We start from the raw sequence: 23,664 nt of genomic DNA on the forward strand, positions 1-23,664 counted from the left end.
CGTTGCTTCTGTAGCCGTTTTGATCCTTTTGGTTATGCTGTCACAATTTCCTACAATTTTTAAAAGCCACGCTTTTATAAGCAAAGGAGAGTCTTGTTTCTGATTAAGACTGAGGAGTTCATTATAGTGCAGACTTCTGGACTGTGGCTCAATTGGGCTTAATTTGACTGTGGCTTAATTTTCTCCAAGAATGATTTCCCTGTTCATCATCTTCCCATTTTGAAAACAAATTAAATCCGCTTCAAGTGATTAAATCCAATTCATTGATGTACATGCTGATATAGGCCAACATTTCACGTCCTTTCCTTACTCTGATTGTAGTATGCCTTTGCTGTTCTCTCCTTCACCTTACTCTAAGATGTTCCACGTTATACATCCAAGTGAGCAAACAAGAGTGGTCATCACTTTTTAATATCATAGCATATTTGATCCCACTCCATTTCCTTTAAGCTGATATTGCTTATTTGTAGATAACCTCATATTTTAAATATAAAAGATGGCATTCAGTTAGGTTTTACTCAGAGGAGACCATTGAAATTAATGGATCTAACTTAGCCATGCTCATTAATTTCAATGGGCCTATGCTTGAGTTAAATTTTGTTGAATACCACCCATCATCTATATAAGCTGCCTTAAAGACATTTCCCCCCCCCTTTCCAAAAGGGAAAACAAAAGAGGAAGATGTGAGTCAGGCCATGGCAGCTTTTCCAAAGCTCCACAGCATAACAGTTTAGAAAAAAGACTTACATTGCAACCAAATGATGAAAGAGGTGAAATGAACATCAGAGGCAGGGAATGGTTGGGTCAAAAACTCTGGAGAAGATTATTGTGTTTGACTAGGAAGATTAGCATCTAGCAGGTGAAAAGCTGCAGCAAGCTGAAGAGCAATGGAGGGGGTTGAAATCATGAATGGGTAGGCATGTTGAATGAGGTGCCATGGCCCAAGACCCAGACTCATCCTCTGGCTCAGAAGAGTAATTCACAGAGACTGAGGGTTCTGCCACTGCTTGAGACCTTTTGCCTGGACTATCTCAGAAGCAACTGCTGGACAACCGCCGCATCCTGCCTTCAGCACACTAGTCCAGACACAGTAGTCAGTGGAGGCTGGTTCATAAGGGTGAATGGGTCTCTGCTGCAGCAAGGTCTGCCTGCCTTCTTGCTTACAACCAACCTGCTTGTCACAAGCTCCACCTGTCACTTGCTTTGACTCCACATAACTGTTGGTCTCCCTGTCCTCTGCCCCACAAGTCCTAATGAGCACCAGCCACCTACTGCAGTAGTACATATGCCATGAGCTTTGCCCTTATTGCCCCCATGCAACCCCAGGTAATAGAGGTGTAATCCTTTTAACCCAGGAACTAAACACCCCTAGGAAGGCAGTTCTAAGTCTATGCACCTCTCTGCAGCAATATTTCAACCTTAGTAGGTTTCTGGCTAGCGCTTGAACAACTGTTTAAGGCATTTCCTGGTCAGCTTTAGTTTTGGATTTGTTTGCTGATCTACCTGTTGCTTGGCTTAAAGGTATTCCCCACTGCCTGACCATCACTATCAGCTAGGGATCAGGAGAGGCGTGTACAAAGTGAGAGTATGATGGTTTAATTTGAGGTGCCTTGCTGGTGTGTGAAGGAACAGAAGTCAATCCTTGTAGTTCTAGTTGTATGAAGCAAATGACTTATACATGTTATCAGGTCTTCTCCAGGGGTATCTTGTTCCTCCTTTGCACTTTATGAGGCAGTTTCCAGGAGTTACAAACAAGCCCTGAATATGATACTTGGTTCAATAAAGCCCAAGAAATGTCATAACTGCGGCAGACAGTTCATTCAGCTGCGAAAAAAGACACTTTATAATCTGGTACCTGCAGTGTGGAGTTATCACTCCCTCTTTACCTCTTCACGACTGCAACTACATTGATGAAGGATGTTATTGATGAGAGGTGAATAAATAAATCAGCCTCCTAATTAAATTTATATCTTAAGTAAATAGGTCATCTCATTTACTTAGTTAACAGAATTTGGAAAGATAATGAAGTTTTGACTAGAGGCAGCCTGCTGCCCTAGAGGCATGCTTAACGATTAGCCTGTTAATAACCTCAGTTTTGCTTCATCAAGATTCAGCATTTATTTAGCTATTTATTTATGTGAATGTAATTTAAAGCAAATCAAAACAGGACTTATCAGTAGGAGAGCTCCATGGTGAGCAGATCTTCAGTGTTTGTGATTTGGGTTCCAATAGTCTTTAAGTACACTGAGACTTTCATATTTATTTCTAGCCGTGTAAACTTCCCATAATGATGGTGGAAAGTTAATAACCAATATAAAACTTACTTGAATTTTGTTCAAATTAATCCAGATTGCTGCAGGGTGGGGAGAGGAAAGATTACAGGTTTGGGAATGAATGGGGAAATGCATTCTTTAAATTAGCACCTAATTGCCCACTGTCTGAACAGGTGAGAATTTTTTTACTACGCTCAAAGCAATTATGAGTGTTGAGTTTTGCACATCATGTAGTGTGTGAAATTTTCAGGAGATTTGCGGGGAATGGGGAAGATATTTTATTGACTACTTTCTTCTGAATTAACAAGCGTAGGATTGCACTGACCAAACTCAAAGTGCTAGAAATATATTTTTAAAACCTAACATGTGCCATCTTCTTTCTTTCTTTCTTTCTTTCTTTCTTTCTTTCTTTCTTTCTTTCACACCCAACTGCAGAAGGAAAGGAATTCAAATAAACAAAATTGCTGGTGACCAGTAAGAATTTCCACTGTGTACATCAGGGGTCAGCAAACTTTTTCACAGCAGGGGGCCAGTCCACTGTCCCTCAGACCTTGTGGGGGGCCACACTATATTTTTGGGGGAAAATATGAACGAATTCCTATGCCCTACAAATAACCCAGAGATGCATTTTAAATAAAAGCACACATTCTACTCATGTAAAAACACGCTGACTGTCCACGGGTTATTTGGCATTTAGAAGGCTGGATCTGGCCCCCGGGCCTTAGTTTGCCAACCCATGGTGTACATGCAAATAAGTACATATGACCCTGGAGTCAGATTCCCCTTCTTCAGGGTATGAGGGTGAGGACTCTGAAGCAGAAGGGAAATGGCATGCAGGGTCAGCCCTAGAAGCCCAGAGGAGTTGTGGTGCAAGTACTACTCCAGACTGAAGGCGCAGTGCTGCTGTCTTCAGACTTGGAGGACTCTACTACAGAGGCCCCAGTGAGACCAGGGTGGAATACTAATGGAGTGGACTAGGCCCTTTAAGTGAAAAGGCACTTTTCAGTTAAGGAAGGGCTGCCCTGGCTCCCGCTGGATGAAGAACTGGAACTCAAGTTGTGTTTTTGACTAAATCAGTAGGGTACAAAAGGAAGGGAAGGGTTCACAGCAAGTACAGCAAGTATAATGCATGACTCGCAAGCTAAGAAGTTTACTCATCAGCTGACATGGCTCTTGAGCCCATGCTATATGGATGTGGGTTCAGCATTAATGAGGCAAGCATGAAGTGTCTTGGGACTGAGCCATCAAGTGAGCACTCCTTCTAGAGGGTTGGACCTGAGAGGTCCGTTACCCTGGCACTGGTAGCTCCATGTCCGCCATGGCTTCTGATATCTCCATGGACAGGAGCTTTGAGCCCAGAGGAGCTCTGTGGCAGAGGGGGCAAGACAGGAACCCAGGCATTGTTGGGCTGGCACCCTTTCCCAAGATCTGCATCATGGTTGGCATCCTCTTCCTTCGCTGACTCTGAAACCCATCCCAGTTGACTTGGCCCCTTCATGGGGTCACCTGGCTCCAACTCCTCCTACTTCCTGTCCTGATTGGACCAGCCTCACCACAGGACTCATGACAAGAGCTAACAATAGAACTGCAGCTGATACTACTATACAGGGCTGTGTCTCGGTTTGATGATTGCAGAAGCAACATCACATTACACTTGCAGAAGTCAGTTGGCCCATAACCTGTTTGACTTGGGCCCACCATCTGATGTTGGTACTACACCACACTTTGACCAATGTGATCAGCAGAGTATGCACCATCTTCCAGCAGAACACCAGAGTCTTCCTTTGCTTTCCATTAGTCAGCCTTTTCCAGAGTTCCTGGTTAAGAAAACTCCTTACCCACTCAGTTCAGTTCAAAGTATGAAAGCATGAAAGGTTTATTGTCTCATGGCACAAGACAAGCATAAATACCCTAGCTATATAAACAGTAAGAGATGCTGGTACATCATGAACTAATCTACTATAGTGCAGTTCTTCTGGTCTTAGAATTAAACCTGGTTAAGATAGAAGCTTACAGAGATACCCACCAGCATTTTATCATGCTAACTCTCCATGCTATACTAGCATGTAACCCTCAGCAAGATAACTTGCACTGAGCAAATACCTGCCAATACCTCACACTTGTAAACTGCTTCTGAATCCAGCCTTGGCTTCATATCTCCCACTGTACATGCACACATTGCTTAGAGAAAAGGAGGATGGATGAGTTATGTTTCAGGCATTTTGCTTTGAATTATTTATTTATTTATTTTTATATTTTATTTTCAAAGTTAAAGAAAGAAGAAAAAGAAAAAAGAAAATAATAATAATCATACATTTAAAAAAAACAGTACAAAATCCAAATACAGAGAATACTCTGACTCTCCTGTCTTCCCTCCATCCCATCCATGGGTCCTTTTAATTCTATTTTCAACTGCATATCAATACTTCTCCAATTTTTCATCTTCCTGACTTATCTGTACTTTCTGTTACAAGTGTGTTTAAAATCCTGCTAACGTTTTGACCTGTTTGCAATAATGTTGCATATACATGATAAACATTTCCCATTCTTTTTTGAATTTCTTGTCTTCTTGATTCCTGAGCTTCCCAGTTAATTTTGCCATCTCAGCATAGTCCATCAACTTGATTTGCCATTCTTCTTTGGTCAGGGTTGTCTCTCCCTTCCATCTCTAGCCTTGAATTATTTCTAACCACTCAGTGCAGCTGAGTCTTTCTCTAAACAGAATCCAGACAAGGGGGACAGACTGCTCAAGACATGACCCAACAATTTCACCCATTATTTTTTTTCCCAGATTACACCAACACATCAGAGCTCTGCTATTGGTGTTAAATTAATGTTGGATAACAGTAGTAGGGGTGCCAGATTTTTTTAGTGGCCCTGCTCCTCTGTCTTTAACAACAACCTGACATTCAGAAATTTAGGCTCTAAAGCCTTTTCCTGGCATGAAAAAATGCTGAACAAACCAGCACCTTTTTCAGGCTGCTATTAAAAGTACAGGAGCAATACAGGTGAACAAAAAGCTAACAAACCTGAATAGTACTTATGGGTAATGTGAAGGCTTTTTTTCTTTCAGGCTTGAGAATTCCCAATACCTCAAAAGCAATGGCAATATCTTTGTTGGTTCTTTCCCCTCCTTTAATTTAATTTAGAAATTAGAAAGTCTTTTGCACCTACGTGAACAGCCATATGTTCTCCCTTTGTCTTCTAATTCCCAATTAGTGTTGCCTGGTGCACGGTTTGGCTTATTTTCCCTCCCCACAGTGATTACAGTAATGGAGTTATAATTCTGCTTATAATCAAAGTTTCAGTAAGGCTTATTGGATTTGAGGTGGCTTCGGTGGAAGCCACTTCCCGGCCGTTGGAGTAAACACTTGTAATTTCTGGGATCGACTTCATTCCTCCGCTTTCATGCTCTCAGACAGATACCAGCACAGCATGGCAGCCAGGACTGTGTGGTTTTCCTCATGGTCGCCCTACTTTAGGCAGAAGCACCTGTGCTTTATTAACTGCAGTGTACTTGTACGAAAAGCTGGCTTCCTTTCTTCCAGAGTCTTGGATTATCAGCTTGTTATCTAGGTGGCACAAAATAATTGTCTGCTGGCATAAGTACTGCAGACATAATAAGATTGGAGCTGGCTAGCAAGACAAAAGCTATACACACGCACAAATTGATCTTGGTAGGTGTTTAATAAAATCAATAGTTCAGGGCACATTGATGGATAGCCCTGCACAAGTTCCAGAGAATAGTGTTTGTTCGATTGCCAAACTGTGCAGGCAAGCAACTGCTTGAGTATATGTAGTTGGGGTCAATTCATATTTGACAACAGAGTAGCTTGTTTATATTATTGTGTTCAGTCCTTGAGGCTTGCCTACACAATGCCCACAGAGCCAAAAAATAACTCAAGTTAATGTTGAAAACAGAGTGGTTTCTCATATTCAACTTAGATTTCTAAGGAGAAGAGTACAACATGTATTGCTTATCTGGTTTTGGCTTCATGGGTAGGAATGGGGATGATTTCGTTTGATACACATTTTAATGTGAACCTACCTCATTCTCACATGTAAACAATCTTCAAAATGCACACTTATCTGAATTTTAGGATTCACTATGTCAATTGAAAACTATGTACAAAAATGCATATATTATGGGAAATGTGCATTAAAATGCATATCAGTGAAAAAGAACATAAAAATGCATTAAATTATTGGAAATGGATTGCAAAAATGAATAGATGAGGAAAAATGCAGACTAAAATGCTGACAAATTTTGATAAGCTTTTTTTAAATTTAAAAACAGGGCAAACTGGAAATATGGCAAACTATCCTTTAAGGATTGGGAAACTGAAAAACTGAAATTGATAGATTTATCCATCTTTTGGGAACTGTTTAATACTAGTCTCATGTATGTCTGCCATGAAGTGAATCCATCTATAGTACAGTTCATTAGTTCTGTACCCCAAAAACCTGACTTATTTTTTCTTTATCAGGTTGTTTTTGACAGAACATGAAGATGTCATCTTTTCCTGTTTTAATCTTCTTGTGATATATATATCTAGGCTGCACACACATGACATTTATTCTAGAATCAATGGAGACCAGAGTACTTGTCCCCCCCCCCCAATCTAGTCCGCACACAATCTAGAATCTATTGAATATTTTCATTTGCCTCTGAAAAGCTCTTCTTGAGAAATTGGTTTCATTCCAAATAATAATAATAAATACACATTGCAGGTAGATTCTGCATTACCTCTCAGTGTGTCCATTTGAAAACAGATTAAAACAGGTTGCAGGTAGTCCTGGCAAGGTATGTGTGTATTCACACCAGACCAATGATATTGTTGTAGACCAAGATCACAACCACCACTTCCTTCTTCATTTGCCGGGGAATGTGCAGAGAGGAAAAGGTGTGTGGATAAGCTAATCAAGGGGAGGGTTTTCAAATGTATATCAATTAACCGCACCCATTCTTGTGGACAGCAAAATCTAGGATCAATCTAGTTTGAAAGCAGTATGTTGAGGATGAGCATGAATCATTCCAGATTGGGGGAGGGGCGGGGGGGAGAGAGACTACATTTTTGTGCTACAAATGGATTAGTCTGTACGCAGCCCTAGTATGGAAATCTGCATTTAAGCTCCTGTATGTTGTCCTGCCAACATCTATACCAGAAGAATGCTATCTTGCCTCCATGACAAATTCTGTCCTTTACTTTTCTGCTGACATTGCCAAGAGGGTTTCAAGTGCCAAATGGAGAGAACTGGCTGTCCATTTAAATGCCTTTTCTTGTCTCTTACTGCAAAGATAGCAGCAGATATATAGTGGAAGCTTTCTAACTACAGTTATGATTTGCAGTCTGGGGAATCCCCATGATAGCTAGAACTAGTCCCTCTTCATTGCTTTCTTGGCTTTTAGAACAGTTTCGATTTCTTCCTCTGCCAGTTTTTCAGTGGGGATTACTAGGATTCCAGCCAGATTACTACTTCCTTCATGACATCCATAAAACTCTTGGCTTTTGTTTTGTCCGCATTCTCAGTCCAAATACAATTGTGAACTGTGCAAACCTGTTCCCATAGACTGGCCTTTTATGTTCTTCTAGCCCTTAGATTGTCTCCATCTGCCACAGTCTCTTTGTGCTCTTACAAAAATGCCAGGAGTCATGGATGTCTAGATAGATTAACTTGCTTTGTTTGCCGTGTACTTCCTAGATTTCAGTGCTGAATTTTGGTATTGGGTGTGAGGTTCTCCCACTTACCCTCAAGGCAAACATTTGGGAAGAAACCAGTGCTTTTTTTGCCTAAGATCAGCCATACTCAGAATAAACCCAGATTGGAGACAACCCTAGATTTATAGATTATTGGTTGGTTGGTTTTTGTAAAGATAACAATAGAGAGCAATCTTTCCAGTGGTCCCCCCCCCCCCAGTACTTCAGCATTATTTCATTTTACACAGCCTGTGCTCTTAGACTTCCATCCATTGCTCTGTGATGGTCCCTCTAAGCCATCATAGCAGCAGTTTCTTTCCCCTGAGAGGGAGAATTAGCAGGTCAAAGGATAAGGAACATAACTTCTGAATTGAATGAGATTGCGTCTAGGACACATATTCTAGTACATCAACTGTTGATAAGCATTAAAGAGAGCATGATCTTAGACACAAGTCTTTGAGATTTTTCTACTAATGCTTAGCTACAATGATTCAGTCATAGAAAGCACATCTACCTTATTATGAATGCTGTTTAGCACTATTGGCAAACCTTTCTTGGTCAAATAAGTAATGCTGATTCTAGGAGTGCACAATACTGAAGGCAAATTAGTGCATACTAGTGGATAGATTAATCTAGTCCTATGGGCTTTTGCTTGCTAAGTATTTCCTGTAAAAGTCAGGTTTTTGTCTGTAGTCACTTCCTCTGCTTTATTTCTAATGTTGTGATTGTATTGTATTTCTAATGTATGTTATGATCATGTGGTTTTACATCACAGTGAGCTGTCTGCACTAGAAAGGTGGAACAGAAAATTGTTTATCAAAAAATAAATGAAACACAGAATAGTAAGGCTATTGGATTGCATGCAGATGAAGTTGATGGAAAGTTGGTGAAGGACCTTGTGTGAGAGACAGGGAAGCAGAGATCTCCCAGGGTGAGAAGCTAGGGGAAGAAAGGGAAGCTCCCAGGTGAGAGCTGGGAGGGCTCACCTTTTTCTGTCTGGGACAAAGGTTAAGATATACTTATAAGAAAGGACTTTACATTCTCCTACCTCTTTATCTCTCTCTCTTGTTTAGATTAGTTTATTTTTTATTGTATTGTGAAAAATCTTAATACAATTTCATTTTTTAAAATAAAAAATAATAGTAACTCTAACAAGCAACCATAAGGGCTGTATTCCTAAAGAAAACTGGAAAGGAGTGTAATCTAAAATCTACCAGTTGCCACAGTGTTACACTTGCAACTTTTAAATATTGATGCTGATGGACAGCAAATTTGAACTATTCCCTTGGGGTAGTTTGTGGCTCAGTGGTGATATGTTGCCAGTATGCAGTTACTCTTTTCAGTAAACTATGGAACATTTTTTTCCTTAAAGAAAAGGTAGGGGGCAAAGAGGGAGCTGTGAACGTCTTGTGAAATCTTTCCAGATTCAGCCCCACTAATAGCTCATGGCACAGTAACTATAATTGAACATACGGGAAGCTGCTGATTGGCAGTGGAGGCAAATCCCAAAAGGTTGAGTGTTTCAGAAAAAGTGGGAGAATCTAGTGTTTACAATTCATTGCTGCATTACAGTTTAGATCCCTGCTGCTTTTTCCTCATTTATTCCTTAGGGAGTTTGTTTTCCTCCCATAAAGGGTTCCTGTCAGTTCGATTTAGCCCCAGAAATAAGGCTTTGTAAAAACACGTTTTTACTGAACCCAGGGATCAATAGAAAGGTTGCTGTGAGGTTTTTTTTTTTTTTTCCTTTGAAGGACAATAACAACAGAGGTTTGATCAAATTTATCATTGTCTTTCCCAAGCAACAAACTAAGAAAGCCAAATAGTCAAAGTTTTAAGTGACAGACCAGTAAAGTGGATTGCGAAAAAGGGGGAAAGAATGAAAAAGTGCAATTCTTTGTTGCATTACAATGCACTGAATATTTGCTTTGACTTTCAATATAATCAAAATTGTGCCATTGCTCTATGGGCCATTGGCTTTGGATTACACAGGAGTGGCTGGCTTTGTAGGGTGGTGCAGCTCTCCAGGCTCCGTCAACACAGGTATCTTCCTGGGGGGGGGGGGGAGGTGGAAGACTGGCTTAGCCAATACATCTGCACAGCCTTTATTTCACCACTAACCTGCCCTGCCCTTGCACCATTCAAGTAAACAGCAATGACACAAATGTTGTGAGTTCAGGTCTGCCACACCACCCACTACACAGTCTGCTTCTGGGATTAGACCAGGGACACCAAGGAATTTCATAGGTTCGGGCAACAGGTACTGCAGATCAATAACTCTCCACCCATGGTCATAATTTTACCCATCTGTTGACAGTGATAATAGTAACGTAACCTACAGAATCACTTTAATTCTTTAGTTGGAAACATAAAATACAGAACAACAGAGAAATTGCCAACATAGAGCTAAATGCATTGTTTGTCTTTCAAACAAAAAACAATGCATCTAATAGTCCTCTGAGTCTACAGTGGAAATATATAATTCTTGCTTGTAAACTTTTTAGTCAGCTGCTCCAGTGTTCTGCTAACCCAGCAATGAGAAACTCATGGATTTGCAGATCTTATTGGAATCCAACTCCCAGCAGTCCTAGCCAGCATGGTCAGTGGTCAGGGGTGATGGGAACTGGAGTATAATGTCATCTGCTCCCTATCCCTGCTCTAATCTGCCAAGGTGTTGGACATTTGAAAGTTTTGTTGTTGTCGTTTAGTCATTTAGTCATGTCTGACTCTTCGTGACCCCATGGACCAGAGCACGCCAGGCACTCCTGTCTTCCACTGCCTCCCGCAGTTTGGTCAAACTCATGTTCGTAGCTTCGAGAACACTGTCCAACCATCTTGCCCTCTGTCGTCCCCTTCTCCTTGTGCCCTCCATCTTTCCCAGCATCAGGGTCTTTTCCAGGGAGTCTTCTCTTCTCATGAGGTGGTCAAAGTATTGAAGCCTCAGCTTCAGGATCTGTCCTTCCAGTGAGCACTCAGGGCTGATTTTCTTCAGAATGGAGAGGTTTGATGATCTTGCAGTCTGTGGGACTCTCAAGAGTCTCCTCCAGACCATAATTCAAAAGCATCAATTCTTCACTTTAGTCCCAGGGCAACAGGGCAACAGCAAATGACACGTCGATAAATTGCTCCTGTGAAGGATATAGCCCTGTAATAAAAATACAAATAAAATAAATAGTCCCTGATATACAAATATTGATTCTGTATCTTCTTGCTAATTAACCATGTATCAAATCAATTACCTTATACAAGGTGATAAGAGCATGAAATATTATTCAGCTCTCCAGAATCACACGCTTGAACATCCCACAGAACAAACTCACTCCCCTGAATATTTCCTTTCCTAACCAAGTAGTGAATGCAAGCTGGAGAGGATGAAGATGAGTTTACAAAGGGAAGTACTTATTCACACAGTGTACAGCTAAGCACTGGAATTCCGTGTTGGCCACCAACTTAGATAGCTTTAACGGGGGGTTAAACAAATTTATTAAGGATAAAGCTATCAATGGCTTCTAGTCACGATGCCTATATATAACCTCCATGACCAAATACCAGTCACTGGGGAACAGCAGCAGGAGATTGCCTTCATGTCCTGCTTTTGGGCTTCCCATAAGCATCCCAAAGCATCCAGTTGGCCACTGTGAGAATCAGACCCACCTTCTATTTTAAAAGTATAGCCACAAATGTGCAGCATTTCTTCCAGGTGTGGTAAATTCCCACTTTGGGATTCTTTCGACATGAAGTTTGGCATGTGTTGTGTTATTTCTTAAACTCATGGTCTGTCAGTGAAAATTATTGGCCATTCCTGCTCAATCATCCCCCAGAGAAATTGCAAAGATCACCAAAACTGATATGAGTATCCCACTCCTATGGTCACTCCCCAAAACATTGTCTGAATAAAATCCCTTTTGTAGCAAACTCTGTTGAAATGAATCGTACTGTTTTTCAGAGTAAGCTGTCAGACTTTTACTTCCTAGTTCATTTCCATTCTTCTCAGCTGTCCAGTCAATTCTTTTGACAGTTCTCTTATATGCTTCTGGTTAAAATTAACATTGTTTGGAATGCAGTTTTAATGCCTTACAGGATTGCCTTTAAATAAGACCTTGCTATCTTCAGCCAGCTCAGAACAAATTGAATTGTATTTCCTCATTCATGTTGTACAGTGGTGAATGGTTGAAATGGAGGCAGGAATAATTGTAGCCAAGCAAGATAAATATTATAGATCAGAAACTTCCTTGTACAATTCTGTCTCTCTCTGGCAAATTAGAATGTCAGTGAACTAAAGATAATTTGTTCAGAGAGCTAGTGGAATGATGAGAAGTCAGAGTGTCCAAATCTGTCTCTCATTAGATAATTTAAGTAAGATTGGAAAGTGACTGAAGATAGTTAGAAGACTGAGTAGCTTTAAAATCAACATAATAATGCACATTGCTTTCCCATTCGTATTCTAAAATAGAAATCATAGCTTTGGTGTAGGGGGATTTCTATAATGACATATTTCATATTCTGTTTATGGATTTAAAATCATGATGAGTTACTATAGCTCTACAGTGTACTGGCTTGCTGTCTAAAATATGTTAAATGCATATTTTAAAAACACTATTGTAGAAATGGAGTTGCTTTGGAGAAAGCCTAGGCAGGTAGGTTTAATAGGAATTCTGGTCATGTTGCCTGGATTATAGGTTGGGGAAAATGGAACAATGAGTCCTATTAAATGGGAGATCTTCCTTTTTATTTTCAGGCTTCCCATGATGTTTGTATGGGTAAATAATCAATGTGATGATATAGTGGGCTAGCAAGTAATATAGAGATGCTGCATGAGTTTATAGTCTAGTTTAACCATAGATTTATTGATTTAAAAAGGGTAAAAGGTAAAAAGAAAAAAAGAAAAGATTCATTGTATGTCCTATTTCACACACACAATTTTTCAGCTCATCAACTATCAAGGAGAACATTTGTATGAGATAGAATTCATAAAGAGCTTAGCATTCACATATTCACAGAAGTCTGATCTTAAAACAGCCAAACCCTCTACATCCCTGCCAGCACTGGCCATGTCCATACTGGCCCATCCACTGGCATCTCAAGTCTCAAATTTTGATTCTGTACTAGTGCCAAGTGTTCAACTTTATATAAAACAACAAAAAAGAGCCATGTGGCAGCTTAAATACTAACAAATTTGCCACAGCATATGCTTTCATGAAGAGGGTGCATGAAGTGTTATCCTGAGATACAGATACACATATAAACACACAGTTGAGTGGGTTTGTTACTCGTAAGGTCAGAGGGAAATTGAATACACGAGGTACAGACCATAACAATGATTTTATTAACAGTGGCCATTCACAAACCAGTTGTTGGGGGTTAGCACAGAGATATGTTGGCATCGGTGAGCTAATTAACATACATAGAGCAATAAAACCTTTATCCTGATTCATGCCACAGGTAATATAATTAAACCTATTGATGAATGCTAATTAAGGGATTCATCTCTTTGAAGTTTCTTTGGTCAAAAATGGCCACTTTAGGACTAGGATAGAGCACCCAAGGAAGTTGAAATACCTCGCCCCGCATTTGGAAACATTGCCATTTCTGTTGTCAGATTAGTGTCCATTATTAATGAAGGCTTCCCTGGTGCCTTCATTACATATATTTAAGCACCAGGTGAAAACTTTCCTTTTCTCCCAGGTGACTAATTAAACTATCTATGGCCTTTTGAACTGTTGTTATTATGTTATGCAAACCGCCCTGTGATCCTTAGATGAAGAGTGGTATATAAATGTAACTAAATAAATAATAAAATGAATAATTTGCATAGGGCCTAGCCTGTTTGTCCAATGTAGAATGCAGAAGAGTGTCACTGGGAGATGATAATGGCAGATATCACAATGGAGGATGACCAGGTGAATGAGCCACTGATGTTGTGGATCATATTATTAGGTCCTGTCATAGTACTGCCAAAATAGACACAAAGGCAGGAGTGACATCTAACTATGGGAGAGTAGACAGCCTATAAACCTGCACCTCATTGGCAGTAAGTAGGTAGGCAGTAGGTAGGATAAACAGATGCAATAGGAGGTCAAGAGGACAATTTTGTACCTTAAAAACATAGAGGAATTTCAAAAGGTGCAGTTTTTCTCTCTGTATGATAGTATGTAACACCTCTTTTACAAAAGGCCCTCTTTGGTCTTTGGTCACCCTAAAGGTGGATGCAAGACAAAATGAATATTGTATATCCTCACAAAGGCATTCAGATATCAAGAAACACAGCTTGGGATCTCACAGCCCTGTACACTGTGAACTAGTCCAATTTATCAGAAAACGTTTTCTCTCCAAAGGATTCCGTTTTCTAATTATATGTGATACAACATTACTGAAAATAACAACAAATGCATAAGTGAGATTAAAGCCTGACATGTAGGAAATGTGTCCTGGCTGTTATCTTTTATTTGATTTGGGAAATTAATTTTGTATTTGGCTTGCTTTTAAAAGGCAGTAAACAAGCAACTCGAAGTTCTTGTTGCTGGCAAACTTGATACCAGTTGCAATGCATAAATGAAGCCCTGGAAATCACTTTCTATTTGTTTATTTATTGAATTGTAAAAAGCAGCGCAAACATGAAATTAATTTCCCAGATCAAATCAGTTTGCCCTGCAGTACTAAAAGAGTATACAGATGTACACCGTGAAGAAGAATAAAAAGGAGACTCGGGTGGGAGAGGTTAGAGTTGCAGAGTTGACAATGACACTATACGGTAAACATTTTGACATGATTTCTGGAATCATTTTTTCTGCATTGACATTAAAGTTCTCACTCTGTGGGGTGGGTCTTCTAATATCAGGTGGAAAGAACCTCAAGTGGCAGATACCTGGGGGGTGGGAGGGGGTGAGGTGTTAGAAAACAGACTTGTTTGCCCTATGCAGCCAGGGCTCCACCTTCTAAACTAGTCTGCTGTTCTGAGGGTTTAGTAGAGGATCTCTCAAGCCACCATCAAATTACAGATTTCCTCTGCCTCCACTGACTGGACCATAACAAATATGGAGGTTATCAGTACCGAGGTTGTACAAAAAACTGACACACAGATCCTAAAGGAGCTTCATGATGGTGCTTGTATCTACAGATACATCCAGCTGTTTGATGGCAGTTTGGGGGGCATGCCCTGATAAAATCATGAAGATCTGTGATAGTGCTTTTGATACCCCCACCCCCTTTTTGTCATGGTGTTGCTAGCAAGCCCTGGATCTGTTAACCTTACTGAGCAATCTATAGATGCCATCATAAGCTTTAATTAGGTGGTGGTTTGCAGGGAATCCTGTATAAATATAATGCAAAGAAGATCCAGTGTGTCTTCTCATTTTAAGATGGGACTCACCCACACGGCAGCCATTTTTGGGTGGTGCCCACAGCCCTTTCTCCCAATTCTATATGTATCCATGACCCAGACAGTTTAGGGAAGCTTGCCACAGTTTCTGAACTTGGTAGTTGAAATATACTCGGAGTTGAGAGTGGATTTCATGCTCTTTATTCAGCTCATAGTGGTGAGGAGGAAATGGAAGTTCCCCCAAAATATCTGCTTTGTATACATTATTTACACAATGGGCTGCACGTGATTGGCTAATTCCAGGATTCTCCTGTAGGCCAATCAGGTTGTGGATTCACTTCCACCTGGAGCTGAATTGGGTGGCTCCTGCGGACCAATCATACTGCTGCATTGTTCTAGGACCAATCAGACTGTTGCATTCTGAATCCTATTGTTCTAGGACCAATCAGACTGCTGCATTCTGAATCCTATTGTTCTAGGACCAATCAGACTGCTGCATTCTGAATCCTATTGTTCTAGGACCAATCAGACTGCTGCATTTTGGATCCTATTGTTCTAGGACCAATCAGACAGCTGCATTTTGGATCCTATTCAACTCAGTACATAACAGTAGTGTTATGCCCATACTGGCCCACAATGCATAACTTTGACGGGAGACACTGTGCCAGCCAGAATTCTCCTTTCAATCAACTGTTAATGATACAACACCCCCGGCACTTCTTTGAATCTGTCAACTTCCAGGGCTCAGTTTTCTGCAACCAAGCTGCTGTGCAAGTGGTGGATTAATTCAAACACAGCGCTAAGAGGCTATTAACTGGAATCGGAAGATTAATAGAGGACATAGCATTCAAACAGATAGTCAGGATTTCCATAATGGGGGAACTCACTTAAAAGAGAATTAGTGTGCACAGCTTTTCAGAAATCAAATAGCTAACTAGAAAGAAAAAACATGACACTAATGAGTTAAAAAAGAATCAACAGCACTAGGGAACAAATGTGAGCATATTTATTCTGGTTCCCAGCACTAGATTAAATAGGGGCCTTATATTTTGGGCCCCTATATTCAACCTATATACCAGACATGTTTTTCTCTTATGCTCTCAGAAACACTCACAAATTTAAATATTATGCTTTGGTTTTTCCAGTTTTTGTGACTGTACTGGGCTATGCAAAGTGCTCTGAATAAAAGCCAAAAAGAACTGTTCTGTCTCTTTTGTATTATTCATATACATTTTGTTCTCATACATTTATATTGGCATAAACATAACAACTAGTTACTAGGGCTGAGTTGAAAGGGGAGTTGCTTTTCCCTAAACTTTTATCAGCTCCAAAAAAGCATCCTCCACACAGCAGTTTATTTGTTTTCATTTTTCGACATTGCAGAAGGGGACAAATGGTTTGTTCAGAGCAAAGCCAATACTGATCCAGGAATTCTACTTACTCTGTATTGACTTTATGACTTCACCATCACATACACAAATGTGATTGACTGTGTGGTGTTGTGACATAAATCATGTTTACTACCTGATCCCTGAGTAAGTGAGGTCACTTCCCAGATAGAAGCAGCCCAGTTTCTGAGTGAAGTTATGCCAAAGCTGCTGCTATTCAGGCAGTGGGCAGCCTATGGAAAAGAGGGACAAATGTTTGCTCCACAGGAATGTTTTAGCAGGCCTTTCAGGTAAATTGTGCCAGAGGTTAAATTGCCAGTTCTATCCCACTAATTCAGAACCAGATAAGTAACTCCTTGCATGAACAGAATTACTTCTACTTGTGCAATGGGATTTCCCCTTTCCCCATGTGCCCTTAAATCTGTTCTGGGGCTTACTCCAAACCTTTGGAACAGATTTGGGCGCACAAAGAAGGGAAGTCCCATTGCACAAGTGTAAGCTTTCTGCTCACATAATTTTTTAGTTGAATAAAGCTCAAGTCTGCTGATATTTTAATTCTCCCAGCATATGGAGGTTATTTTATGGTTAAGGAAGAAGCGAGCCCTACTGTGCTCAGAGGAATAAACCCTGCGGAAGGAATCAGGATTGGGGCCTTCCACACAAAGTGCACACAACATTACGCAGTACTGTAGAGAAGGAACAGCAAGTTTGGAAAACTCAGCAGTGGCCAGAGGATTGGAGAAGATCAGTCTACATCCCAATCCCAAAGAAGGGCAGTGCCAAAGAATGCTCCAACTACCGCACAATTTCACTCATTTCACATGCTAGCAAGGTTATGCTTAAAATTCTACAAGGAAGGCTCAAGCAGTATGTGGACCGAGAACTCCCAGAAGTGCAAGCTGGATTTAGAAGAGGCAGAGGAACCAGAGACCAAATTGCAAACATGCGCTGGATTATGGAGAAAGCTAGAGAGTTCCAGAAAGACATCTACTTCTGCTTCATTGACTATGCAAAAGCCTTTGACTGTGTCGACCACAGCAAACTATGGCAAGTTCTTAAAGAAATGGGAGTGCCTGATCACCTCATCTGTCTCCTGAGAAATCTCTATGTGGGACAAGAAGCTACAGTTAGAACTGGATATGGAACAACTGATTGGTTCAAAATTGGGAAAGGAGTACGACAAGGCTGTATATTGTCTCCCTGCTTATTTAACTTATATGCAGAATTCATCATGCGAAAGGCTGGGCTGGATGAATCCGAAGCCGGAATTAAGATTGCCGGAAGAAATATCAACAACCTCAGATATGCAGATGACACAACCTTGATGGCAGAAAGTGAGGAGGAATTAAAGAAGCTTTTATTGAGGGTGAAAGAGGAGAGCGCAAAATATGGTCTGAAGCTCAACATCAAAAAAACGAAGATCATGGCCACTGGTCCCATCACCTCCTGGCAAATAGAAGGAGAAGAAATGGAGGCAGTGAGAGATTTTACTTTCTTGGGCTCCATGATCACTGCAGATGGTGACAGCAGCCACGAAATTAAGAGACGCCTGCTTCTTGGGAGGAAAGCAATGACAAACCTAGACAGCATCTTAAAAGGTAGAGACATCACCTTGCCAACAAAGGTCCGTATAGTAAAAGCTATGGTTTTCCCAGTAGTGATGTATGGAAGCGAGAGCTGGACCATAAAGAAGGCAGATCGCCGAAGAATTGATTCCTTTGAATTATGGTGCTGGAGGAGACTCTTGAGAGTCCCATGGACTGCAAGAAGAACAAACCGATCCATTCTTAAGGAAATCAGCCCTGAGTGCTCACTGGAAGGCCAGATCGTGAAGCTGAGGCTCCAATACTTTGGCCACCTCATGAGAAGAGAAGACTCCCTGGAAAAGACCCTGATGTTGGGAAAGATGGAGGGCACAAGGAGAAGGGGACGACAGAGGACGAGATGGTTGGATAGTGTCTTCGAAGCTACAAACATGAGTCTGACCAAACTGCGGGACGCAGTGGAAGACAGGAGGGCCTGGCGTGCTCTGGTCCATGGGGTCACGAAGAGTCGGACACGACTAAACGACTAAACAACAACAACAACAAGTAGAGAAGGAACACAATTTTGTTGAGGTCCTGCTGCATTGAACTTGACTGATCAACTGTGCTGGATTATTTAAATTCAGCGGTAAAGCTTTAATTTCACTGCTGCATTTTAAGTTTTAATTAACTTCAGTTCAATGAGTATCAGCTGGGCTATAAACCATAGTTGAGTCATTTAGGAATTGAGTTAAGACGACATATAGTTCTAAGAGAATACAATATTGGAATCTTTATATCCATTCCCCACCCCCAGTGATTTGATCAGTGCATATAATACAAATCTTGCTAGAACAAAATAAGTTTTTCATAGAAAAATTTCCCTAATGGAGTAATAATAATATTTATTGTCTCTTATGTGCCTGTGGACGCGGGTGGTGCTGTGGGTAAAACCTCAGTGCCTAGGACTTGCCAATCGTATGGTCGGCGGTTCGAATCCCCGCAGCGGGGTGAGCTCCCGTCGTTCGGTCCCAGCTCCTGCCCACCTAGCAGTTCGAAAGCACCCCTAAGTGCAAGTAGATATATAGGTACCGCTTTATAGCGGGAGGGTAAACGGCGTTTCCGTGCGCTGCGCTGGTGCTTGCTCACCAGAGCAGCTTCGTCATGCTGGCCACGTGACCCGGAAGTGTCTTCAGACAGCGCTGGCTCCCGGCCTCTTAAGCGAGATGGGTGCACAACCCCAGAGTCAGTCACGACTGCCTGTACGGGCAGGGGTACCTTTACCTTTATGTGCCTTTATAATAATAATAAAAAAACTCTCAAGGTGCTGTACCATATAAAAAACAACAAAGTCCCGCCTTTATGCTTACAGTCTAAAAACCATGCCTCTTTGTTGTGTTTCTGGTACCTGAGGTTCTCAAGCTTGTTCCCTGGGTATAATTGCAACTTGCCAAATAAAGCAATGATAACACTGCTTGCAGTGTACAAAGTACACCTACGTATGGAGGTACACAATTTGAATACACATCTCTGTAAAGAGCAACTGCTGGGGTTGTTGTTTTTTTTTCCTCCAGCCTAATATTAGCCAACAGTAGGAGCACAGTGTTATGGGGCACATGATACACCATATCATACAGCTCCACAGAACTGGACTACATGGAGGAGGCAGAGGTGGAGGAGGATTGGAACAAATTTAAGGACTATTTACAAAAATATTGTAAATTGTATGAATGTTAAGAAAGATGTAAGATTAGTAACAACATGGCTTAAACAAACCTAACATAAAAAACATAAATTTAAGCGTAATTGGAAGAAAAGATAAATTTTGGTTAAACAGTATTGTATAATTAAGTACTTTATAAGTGTGATCTTAAACTCCGAAATTTGAGAATTAATTTGGGGAAATTTTATCATATGAATGGAACTAATTTAATAATTTGCTAGCAAAATTTATAAGTCTAGAATGCAGGAGCAAGAGCTGTGAGGAAGTCCAAGGAGGTGCATTAAACATGGATATTTGAAAATACTATGTTATTACCTATGTCTTTGATTGTTTTAAAAAATGCTTAATAAATATTTATAAAAAAAAAAAAAATACATGGAGGAGGCAGAAATAGAAAGGTGCTTGGTTTACAGCAGCATTGGATTTAAGGTGGTTTGGGCAGTTCCCCTGCAAAGGGTACTGAGCTGAAGGAGCACAAAATCGAGAAGATCCACAATTGGGAAGATTCATTTGGGGGCACCAGATTTTGGCCTTGCACAAGTGCCATCTTACAAAAGATTACCCAAACCCGCCCTACTTAGAGTGTTAATGAAGCCCATTTTGCTGGTACCTGACAAACCAAGTGTTTAAAATATTAATTTGGGGCCTTCAGCTTGGAGGAAACATCCAAAGAATTCAGAGGGAAGCAAACAGTTTTGATAAGAGTGATAAAATTTCTCATTTGTCTTTTTTAATGCACATCCCTACCTGGGACCCACAAAAAAAACAAACAAAGATGAATGCAGTTTCTTAATCGTGCTGTCTTCCTCTCACAAATATTGATTGCTCTGTTGGTCAAGATGGGCAATCCCACTCCCACATATGATTCTGAAATTACCTGTTTAAAATTGTGCAACTAACAGGATACCTGGTGCATGCCTGAAATGGATCCATTTTTCTGAATTTTTAAAATTTCCAAATCAGCTAGGTTTCTAAAAATAGGTCTGGAAGAGCAGACAGCCTCTGCAAAGAACCAAGTGCAGCTGTTTGCAAGAGTGCTGGGAAGTAGCTGTGCAGTGTTTTTGGGCTAAGCGCACCTGTTCCCAGCAGGGAAACATGCACACAGAGCCAAAATGAGCAGGACTGAACCATCCACTCATCAGCTGGTGAAGGGAGAATTCAGTCCTGCTGACTGCCAGGGTTTGCTTTGCCAGCACATTCCCTGGTAAAGCAGTATCCAGCAGGACTGAATCCTCTGCTCACCAACTGGTTAGCAGCAAATTCAGTCCTGCTAATTTTGGCTGTGTTCTCCTGCTGGTTCCCCAGATGGTGAGTGGAAGACTCAGTTGTGCTCTCGGCAGTGTGGTTGGAAGCAGGGAAAGATGCACAATGCCTCCCCCTCCCACTGTCCCCCAACTGACCTTTTATGTAATTGTGGTTTTAAAATACTATATCCAAATCAGTTTAGGGGCAGATCCAGGTTGGGACTAATCCAAAGTCATGGATCAGGCCCCAGATCAGATTGGTGGGAGGAGGTGCAATTTCTCAGAGATATCGTGCTGATCAAAATGGAGCCTAGGGTCTTTCTTTCAGCCAGAATGGGGGCTGAAAGGGGAATTGGGGGGCACTGGAGGGTATCATTGCCAAAAGGGCAGCAGTGTTTCTCTTTTAATAACTTTATGTCCACATGTGATAGGGATGGCACTCCTCTTAGAATCATAGAATTGTAAAGTCACTTAGTCCAACCCCCTACAATGCAGGAATCACAGCTAAAGAATCTCTGACAGATGGCCACCCAACTTCCACTTAGAAACCTTCAATGAAGAAGAACCCACCACCTTCTGAGGTAGTCCGTTTCACTATCAAACAGTTCTTACTGTCAGAAAGTTATTGCTTCCTCAAGGGCCTCCTGAATGACATAAAGGAATACTTAAAGAAAAGTCTCCACATTCTCACAGGTTGTGGCCCACCTTGTGGGGAAGTTGCGAGACTATTCCTTGTAAACTATTATTTTATACATGTTGTTATATAACCACCCCTGCCGACAAAGGTCCATATAGTTAAAGCTATGGTTTTCCCAGTAGTGATGTATGGAAGTAAGAGCTGGATCATAAATAAGTCTGATTGACGAAGAATTGATGCTTTTGAATTATGGTGCTGGAGGAGACTCTTGAGAGTCCCATGGACTGCAAGAAGATCAAACCTCTCCATTCTGAAGGAAATCAGCCCTGAGTGCTCACTGGAAGGACAGATCGTGAAGCTGAGGCTCTAATATTTTGGCCACCTCATGAGAAGAGAAGACTCCCTGGAAAAGACCCTGATGTTGGGAAAGATGGAGGGCACAAGGAGAAGGGGACGACAGAGGACGAGATGGTTGGGCAGTGTTCTCGAATCTATGAACATGAGTTTGACCAAACTGCGGGAGGCAGTGGAAGGCAGGAGTGCCTGGCGTGCTCTGGTCCATGGGGTCACAAAGAGTCGGACACGACTAAATGACTAAACAATAACAAATAACCACCCCAAAATTTTCCTCTGTTCTGATTTCCAGAAGGAAATAAGTCCTTGTGATTCCACTAGATAGACCCCTTCTGGTACTGTTCACATGGCAGCAGACACCCTCCATTTCCAAGAGGAATCCATGTACCTCTCTGCTTACTTTAAACAGTATTTCAGTGGCAGCAAAACCTCCAGAACAAGGAGGTTGAAATGAAACTGTCAGAGAGAGTGAAATTAACAAAACCAACATAAAATCAACATCTATAATCTTAATTACCATTGGGCTACTGTAATCAAAACATACTCAGCCACCAACTCTCTATCATAATGTAAGTATTTTGCTGAGGAAGAAAAGGCAACCAACATTCCAAGCAGCTAATTAATCCGGCACACAGAGGGAAAAGTGCACAGCTGACAGTACACTCATCATATTAAAAGACAGTGCGCAAGTATGAAATTAACTTTGTGAAAAGGGCAAAGCAAGTAAAATGTAATTACCATCATATGTGGTTTATCATTCCACTGTGTTAAAATAATTTCCTCTCTCTCCAGATACCGTGATGCTGTTGTGATACCGATTTGTAAATTTTACATCCTACCTTTTTTCACAAGAAAATTCAAGGCAGCAACAGCACAAAAGTTAAAGTGCCTTTAAGATTGTTTGGAAAAACCTTTCTAACGCTGTGAGTTGCTTGACAGTGGAACAAAGGTGGAAGGTGGATGACTCCATCTTGCTATAAACAGAGGCTGGGTTGCTACCCATCATGATACTGTAATATTAGATGTCCTGCATGGATGACCTTAGAGGTCCCTTGCAGTTCAATGGTTCCATCATCAATAATAAAAATATCATATTATTTATTTATTTATTTATTTATTTATTTATTTATTTATTTCCAATTTACCTGTCCTTCACCATCCAGGCAGGTTTTGTTGTTGTTGTTTAGTCATTTAGTCGTGTCTGACTCGACCCCATGGACCAGAGCACGCCAGGCACTCCTGCCTTCCACTGCCTCCCACAGTTTCATCAAACTCATGTTAGTAGCTTTGAGAATACTGTCCAACCATCTCGTCCTCTGTCGTCCCCTTCTCCTTGTGCCCTCCATCTTTCCCAACATCAGGGTCTTTTCCAGGGAGTCTTCTCTTCTCATGAGGTGGCCAAAGTATTGGAGCCTCAGCTTCACGATCTGGCCTTCCAGTGAGCACTCAGGGCTGATTTCCTTCAGAATGGAGAGGTTTGATCTTCTTGCAGTCCATGGGACTCTCAA

The 23,664-nt window shown here is 41.1% G+C and overlaps 1 protein-coding gene across 1 annotated transcript in view; it reads left to right on the top strand.

Annotated features, from left to right (window-relative positions):
• Positions 1-23,664, top strand: part of ALK (ALK receptor tyrosine kinase) — a 626,252-nt gene that overhangs the window by 218,723 nt on the left and 383,865 nt on the right. The gene's annotated exons all lie outside the window — the stretch shown is intronic.

The sequence above is a fragment of the Podarcis cretensis genome (genome assembly GCF_951804945.1).
Source record: "Podarcis cretensis genome assembly, chromosome: 3".
NCBI lineage: Eukaryota > Metazoa > Chordata > Lepidosauria > Squamata > Lacertidae > Podarcis > Podarcis cretensis.